Genomic DNA, 8517 nt, shown 5'->3' on the forward strand with positions numbered 1-8517 from the left:
CACTGCCTGGCTTGTTTCACTTAGCATAATGTTTTCCAGCTCCATCCACTCTGTCGCAAAGGGTAGGAGCTCCTTCTTTCTTTCTGCTGCATAGAATTCCACTGTGTAAATGTACCATAGTTTTTTGATCCATTCATTTACTGATGGGCATCTTGGTTGCTTCCAGCACCTAGCTATTGTAAATTGTGCTGCTATGAACATTGGGATGCATAGGTTCTTTTGAATTGGTGTTTTAGTATTCTTAGGATAGAGTCCCAGCAGTGGAATTGCTGGGTCAAAAGGCAGATCCATTTTTAGTTTTCTGAGGAAGTTCCATACTGCTTTCCACAGTGGTTGTACCAGTCTGCAGTCCCACCAACAGTGCACTAGGGTCCCCTTTTCTCCACAACCTCTCCAACACTTGTTTGTTGCTTTGTTTATGATGGCCATTCTGTCTGGTGTGAAGTGGTATCTCATTGTGGTTTTAATTTGCATCTCTCTGATAGCTAGCGATATTGAACATCGTTTCATGTGTCTTTGGATATTCTGTATGTCCTCCTTGGAGAAGTGTCTGTTCAAGTCCTTTGCCCACTTTTTTAATTGGATTCCTTGTCTTCTTAGAGTACAGTCGTGTAAGTTCTCTATATATTTTGGAGATTAGACCCTTGTCTGAGGTGTCATTGGCAAATATGTTTTTCCCATACAGTTGGTTCTCTTTTAATTTTCATACTGTTTTCTTTAGCTGTGCAGAAGCTTTTAATTTTGATGAGGTCCCATTTGTTTATTCTTTCCTTTATGTCCCTTGCTCTAGGGGACACGTCAGTAAAAAAGTCTCTTCGTGAAATATCTGAGATTTTCCTACCTATGTTCTCCTCCAGGACTTTAATGGTGTCATGTTTTATATTTAAGTCTTTTATCCACCTTGAATTTATTTTTGTATATGGTGTAAGTTGGTGCTCAAATTTCATTTTTTTGCACGTGGCTGTCCAGTTCTCCCAACACCATTTGTTGAAGAGGCTATTTTTAATTCCATTTTATGTTGCTGCCTCCTTTGTCAAATATTAATTGACCATAGAGACTTGGGCTTATTTCTGGGCTCTCTGTTCTGTTCCATTGGTCTATGTGCCTGTTTTTATGCCAGTACCAGGCTGTTTTGATTACAGTAGCCTTGTAATATAGTTTAGTGTCAGGTATTGTGATCCCTCCTACTTTACTCTTCTTTCTCAATATTGCAGCAGCTATTCGGGGTCGTTTATAATTCCATATAAATTTTTTGAAGTGTTTGTTCTATGTCTGTGAAATATGCCATTGGTACTTTAATAGGAATTGCATTGAATGTGTAAATTGCTTTGGGTAGTATGGACATTTTGATGATATTAATTCTTCCAATCCATGAACACGGTATATGTTTCCATTTGTTTGTGTCTTCCTTGATTTCTTTCTTCAGTGTTGTGTAGTTTTCTGAACACAGGTCTTTTACCTCTTTGGTTAGGTTTATTCCTAGATATTTTATTTTTCTTTTTGCTATTTCAAATGGGATTTTTTCCTTGATCTCTGCTTCTGCTGTTTCATTGTTGGTGTACAGAAATGCCTTTGATTTCTGGATATTGACTTTGTATCCCACTCTTTTGCCAAATTCATTTATTAGGTCAAGCAGTTTTTTGGTAGAGTCAATAGGATTTTCTATGTATACTATCATGTCGTCTGCAAACAGTGATAGTTTTGTTTCCTCCTTTCCGATTTGGATGCCTTTTATTTCTTTTTTCTTGTCTGATTGCTGTGGCTAAAACTTCCAGTACTATATTGAATAGAAGTGGTGAAAGTGGACAGCCTTGTCTTGTTCCTGATCTTAATGGAAAAGGTTTTAATTTTTGCCCACTGAGAATGATGTTGGCTGAAGGTCTCTCATATATGGCCTTTATTATGTTGAGGAATGCTCCCTCTATTCCCACTTTGCCAAGTGTTTTTATCATGAATGGGTGCTGTACTTTATCAAATGCTTTTTCTGCATCAATTGATATGATCATGTGGTTTTTGTCTTTGCTTTTGTTTATGTGATGTATTACATTTACTGACTTGTGAATATTGAACCATCCTTGCATCCCTGGAATGAATCCCACTTGGTCACGGTGTATAATCTTTTTAATGTATTGTTGGATGCGGTTTGCCAGTATTTTGTTGAGGATTTTTGCGTCAATGTTCATCAGTGATATTGGCCTGAAGTTTTCTTTCTTTGTTGTGTGCGACACTTTAGTTCGAGGCTCGCACTCAGTCCACTGAGCTATGCCAGCCAGGGCTTGTACCTATATTTTTAATAAGCTTACATAAAAATAAATATAAATTAAAATGTCATAACCAAACAGAATCCCACATTAATTTGTAAATAATGCCATTGATCAAATGTGATGCCCATTGTCCTAGTGTGGTCTCAGGATCTGAACAATGGGGAGAGCTGACTCACCCCGGGTTCAGGGAGGGGCCTTTCACCAGCCCTGTGTCCTGGCATTTTGGCTGCTATCAAATGACCAAACTGAGTCAGGGCAAGCAAAGTGAGTATCTCAGGAAGCTGTCCCCAGAGGAGTAAGGTCCTTAGTAGCAGTTCTGAGAGGGAGAAACCACACAAAACGCAGTAGAACATAATCTATCATGAAGAAAACTGATTACTCTCTTAATGACAGAAATGAGAATTTTAATGCATGGGCACAATTACTAACGTACACTCCACTGCAGGACATATGAGCCAACTTACACTTGCTCAGGCTACAATATTGTGATGCCATAGTCAGAACATGCCGTTTACCCTTTCTGCTGCCTCACATACAGATACAGCATTGGGCTCCCTTCCCATACCTGCAGTGTTTCCTGCCTGGGCTTGCAATATAGCCTAAGAGGAGAGTGTTTGCTTAGGCAGTAATGGAGGCCTTACCTTATCTGTGATTAAAAAGAGATTACTATAGCTACAAAGTATGCTTTTGCTGTCTTCTCTAAATTTTATTAACATGAATGTTTTTTATACTAACTTTTCCTGATAAAGTCCATCTTGAAACCAAAAAAAGAAAAGTTTGCAAGATTTTACTGAGTACACTTGTTGAGGTAAAAATGTCAGTTAAAGCCTTAGAAGTGGAAGTGGACACTTGCTTCTGGAATCTACTCCATATGTTTAACTTGTTAAGGCCAGTCTGCTCTCTGTCCTTTACCTTATTGGCACACAGCATAAATGTCACCATACTTACACACACTTACATGCCACCGCTGATGGGACCCTCTGACCAGGGAGTCTGGCACAAAACTACTTTAATAAGAATAATAAGGTTTACATTTCCAGGTCACTGCCATTCCCTGACAAGCATTTGGGGGAATTTTCCAGAAACTACCTGACATGTGATATTGCAACAGAGGGAAGACTGAAGGAAACACGTGAATTCAGCTGTCTTCCACTGACCAGACATTAAGAGACTTGGGCAGATCTGAGCAGTGCTACTCTCCCCACTGAGAATAGACACTTCACTAAAGACCAAATAGCCCAGACCAAAGAGTGTGGCTCAGTAGGTTGTGTGTCATCCTGTGAAGCAAAAGGTCACTGGTTGGATTCCTGGTTCAGGGCACGTGGCTGTGTGCAGTTTTAGTCCCCAGCTGGGGCACAGTTTTCTCAAATCACTCTGTTTCTCACTTACACCGATGTTTTTCTCTCTTACTTATTCCCTCCCTTCCCCTCTCTATGAAAATAAATAAATTTTTTTAAAAAGACCAAAGAACCAAGGGAATTTGAAGAGAGAATAAAACAGGATTGAAGCATACTGCATACTGCACATACAACAAAAAATAACTACTTCAAATATGTTATTAAGTGTATTTTGGAAAACATCCTGCTCAGATTCAGGACCAAGTGGGAAATCCATTCAATTTGTTGTGTGCATTCTTCTGAGTCCCAGATCTTCCTTTTCCTCCAGAACACACATCTGTCACCATGTCACTACTCTTTTGCATTGCATTAAAAAATAATGCCTAATGATTCTGACATCTGTGTTCAGTGCAGAGGCCAACAGAGGAGTCATGCTGCAGGATGTGCTGAGGTCAAAGGGTGGGGCAGTGGTAGTGCCCCCAGGGGTGTGGGTGATGAAGGGTGCACTGTCTGTGGAGAACTGAGAAATGATGGTAAAATGGAAATAACTCCACTGCTTTTGATTATCACCATGGTCCAGTGTTCTCAACAGTATCACCAATGGCACAGTCCTCTGGAATGGACACTCTGAACAACTGTTGCCTTGACCTGAAGTCTACTGCTCCCAGATGTCTGTCCAGGACACATCCTGACCTCAAGGGTTCACTGAAACCCAGGCTTCTCCCACTGAGTGGCTGCAGCATCTTGCAGGCCCTTAAGGCTTCAGGATCGCTCATGAAATGAGAGACATTGGGAAAGGTCAAAGCCATGGAGACATTGAAAGATTAGTCATTGGTCTGCAGTGGTGGGACAGGAAGGGAAAAGAGACAGAGCACAGGAACTGTAGGACACAAAAGCTCTCTGCACTGTAAGAGTGGATACGCATCCTTGTACATTTCACCAAACACATGGAATACGCACCAAACACATACGAACCCTAATGGTAACTATGGGCTGTATGTGATATTGATGTGTCCATAGTGGTTCGTCAGTTGTGACACATGTCCCAGTCTGGTGGGGTGTAGATGGGGCAGGGAGGTTGTGCATGTTTGTGAGTGGGATGCACGTGAGAAGTCTGCACTTGCTGTTCAATTTCTCTGTGAACATAAACTGCTCTAAAAAATTGTCTATCACAAAAGGACAGTCGCATACTATAAAAAAATAGTCTCTTCACACTAGGAAAAATATATATATAAACACATTTGAGCCCAGCCAGTGTTGCTCAGATGATTGGAGGGACATCACATAAACACAAAAATCACATGTTTGATTCCTGGTCACGGCACAAACCTGACTCAGCCAATTGATGTTTTTTTTTCCTCACATTCATGTTTTTCACCCTTTCTTTTTCCCTGCCACCTGCTCTCTCTGAAATCAATAAGCATGTCCTCGAGTAAGGATTTTTCAAAAGTGAATTGATGTGGGCTCATGGACATGGGCAACAGAGTGGTATATGCTGGGGGTGTATTAGGCAACGAAATGGTAATGGGAAAAGTACAATCAAGTTTAAATTTAAAAATTAATTGGTGAGTTAAACATTGAATATAATCTACTAAAAACAACTATTGGATCTGATAAAAATTCCTAACATTAGCTGAATTTGTGCTCAGCAGATATCAAGTGACTCCACTCCTGTAGCTCAGTCTTTCCCATCACACGACATTGTGGAAAAAGAGGAACTGTGGCAACAGGAACAGAACCAGAAGCACAATACTGAAATGGACCTGCACAAACTCAGAGTGTAATCAGGAAAAATCCTGAAACTTTACTCATAGAGCCACACACCATGTTTTTTAAGGAAACATTTATAAGTTTATAGGTGTCCACTATTCTCAAATAATTCTACAGATTCAATGCTGCCCCACCACAGCCCTAGCAGGACAGGTGTGCTCTGTTTTGAATTCTAAAGTGTCTTCTACCTGACTTGAAATGAGAACATTTGCATTTCTTGGTTAGCAGAGAGAATTCTGACTTTGGGCCCAGACTAGTGGACACAAGGTCAGCTCTGGGACATTCTGCCTGTGGGTCTTCAGGTGGTGCTGACACTCCTAGCCCCACTTTCCTCATATGTAATGTAAGGGTGATATCTTAGTGCTGATGTCAAAGGACTTGTGTTGGGATGAATGGATCCACAGAGGAAACGTGCTGCACACAGTGTCTGAGGGTCAATGTCAGCTCTTACACTTACATCAGGGAGGAACAAGTATAAACACTAAGTGACACTGAGTGAATCCCCTCATTCCTCACTCAAACAGCAGAAGGGGTCTAACTGACTCTGCCACTGGAGTGTTTGTTTCCCCTAAGTGCTGAGTGTGCTTCTGAACTTGGCTCTGGCCCCACTGAGATTTCTATCACTTAAGATCATTACTTTTCAATCACTTCATTTACTGTTTCATGATCTCCTCTGAGTCACGGTTACTGTGATATTAAAACCCTATTAGGGAATATTGGAACTAAGGGTAGAGGAGGGTGGTGGGTGGGGATGGGTGTTACCTACCCAGAGCAAGCAGGGTCTTTGGACTCTGTCCTCAGCAGGATGCACAGGCACACATGTCCCTCAGGTGTCAGGATGACATCCCAGGAATAGCCTCGGGTTTTAGTCTTCAAACTGGTAAACACACACCAGGGAGATGACAAGTTCTAAGGGACAGGGAAATCACTGTGTCTTGCTCCCCACAGCTGGCAGGGCATTCTCTCTCCTGGACCCAGGTGCCAGGAAAACTGAGCCAGTGAGATAGGTGACTCAAACAAAGCAGGGCCATATCCTCTCTTAATCCTGAAAATTGATAAATGATGTTTATTTTGATTTACAACAAACTTTCACCAAAAAAATTCTATGACTGAGATTATTGGTGCTCCCTTAATCTGTGTGACTCTCCCTACAAGAAGAAATTGACCTATTTTCTTGTTCCCACTGTGACCTACAGGCAGTGGGTTTTGAGGGACATGCGTGTGTTTCACAGGAATAAAGCAAAGCAGGAGATGTTGAAATTGGACCTCAGCCCTTTTACCTTTTCCAGTCCCCAGAGTTCTGCACAAACAAATTTATGAACACCCTCCTGCTCACACCACTGTGGGTCCCACTTCCTTCCCAGGCTATCCCCTCAACCAGAATGACCCCTGACCTTTCTCTGGACAATTCAGCTCCCTCCAGGGCTGACTCTTCCATCAGGAAAAAAAAACAAACAGGGAAATAGGCAATCAATACTTTTAGGTTCCACAAAAATACTTTAAGTTCTTCAAAACTGTTAAACCAAAGTGACTATAGTAATAATGAATATGTACCAATAAATCTTGTGGGGTCTATTTTTTCATTATATTTTCTTGATTATGCTATCACACTTGTCCCATTGTTCCTTTCTCCCCTTTATCCTCCTCTGCCTGGTCCCCTAGTTCCTCTAGCATTTCCCTCCCTTAGTTCATGTCCATGAGCCATACATGTAAGTTCTTTGGCTTCTCCATTAACTAGGCTATCTTACCATCCCGCTGTCTATTTTGTACCTACCATTCATGCTTCTTATTCCCTGCAGCTTCCCCCATTCTCCCTTCTCCTCCTCCCTGCTGATTACTCTCCAGATGAGCTTCATATCTATGATTTTGTTCCTCTTCTGGTTTTTTGCTTATTTTGTGCTTGTTCTGTTGGGTTTTTAGGTTCAGTTGTTGACAGCTGTGAGTTTGTTGTCATTCTCCTGTTCATAGTTTTGATCTTCTTTTTCTTAATAAGTCCTTTTAACATTTCATATAATAAGAGCTTCATGATGATGAACTCCTTTAGTCTGACCTTATCTGGAAAGCACTTGATCTGTCTTTCCATTGTCAATGAGAGCTTTGCTGGATAGAGTCATCTATGCTGTAGGTCTTTACTTCACGTGACTTTGAATACTTCTTTCCAGTCCCATTTTTCCTGCAAGATTTCTTTGAGAAATCAGCAGACGGTCTTATGAGAACTCCTTTGTAGGTAACTCTCTTTGTTTCTCTTACTGCTTCTAAGGTTCCTTCCTTATCTTTAACCTTGGGCAATGTGTCTTCATGTAGTCCTCTTTGGATTCAAGTTGTTGGATCCAAAGCTTCCAGGACTCTCTGAGCTTCCTGGACTTGTATGTCCATTTCCTTTCTCAGATTGGGAAAATTTTCTTTATTTTTTCAAATCAGTTTTAAATTTCTTGCTCCTACTCTTCTCCTTCTGGCATCCCTATGATGTGGATGTGGCACATTTGGAGATGTCCCAGAGTCGTGTTTTCTTTCCTCATTTTTTTTTGAATTCGTGTCTCTTCATTCTGTTCTGGTTGAATATTTCCTTCCTCCTTTTGTTCCAAATGATTGATTTGAGTCCTGGTTTCTTTCCCTTCACCACTGGTTCCCTGTACATTTTTCTTTATTTCACTTGGTATAGCCTTCACTTCTTCCGTTACTTTGGGGCTGTACTCAATCATTTCAGTGAGCATCTTGATTACTAGTGTTTTGAACACTGCATCTGATAGGTGCGATCTCCTATTCACCTAGTTCTAGTTCTAGAGTTTTGGTGGGTTCTTTCATCTGGACCATATTGAATTTTTTAAGTATAATTATTGATTATGCTATTACAGTTTTCCCAATTTTTCCCCTTTCTCTCTCCTCTGCCATGTACCCTACAACCCTCCAGCATTTCCCCCCTTAGTTCATATTCATTGAGTTGTTCAAATAAGTTCCTTCACTTCTTTTTCCTATACCAAACTTAACTTCTCCCCATCTATTTCATGACTACCAGTTATGCTTCTTATTCCTCATACCTTTACCCCCCCCCCCATTCTTCCCCTCCTCATCCCCACTGAAAACTCTCCACATCATGTGCATTTCTCTGATTCTGATCCTATTCTACTTGTTTGCTTAGTTTTTGT

Source organism: Phyllostomus hastatus, unplaced genomic scaffold, assembly GCF_019186645.2.
Source record: "Phyllostomus hastatus isolate PE091 unplaced genomic scaffold, TTU_PhHast_1.1 phas_scaffold_11, whole genome shotgun sequence".
NCBI lineage: Eukaryota > Metazoa > Chordata > Mammalia > Chiroptera > Phyllostomidae > Phyllostomus > Phyllostomus hastatus.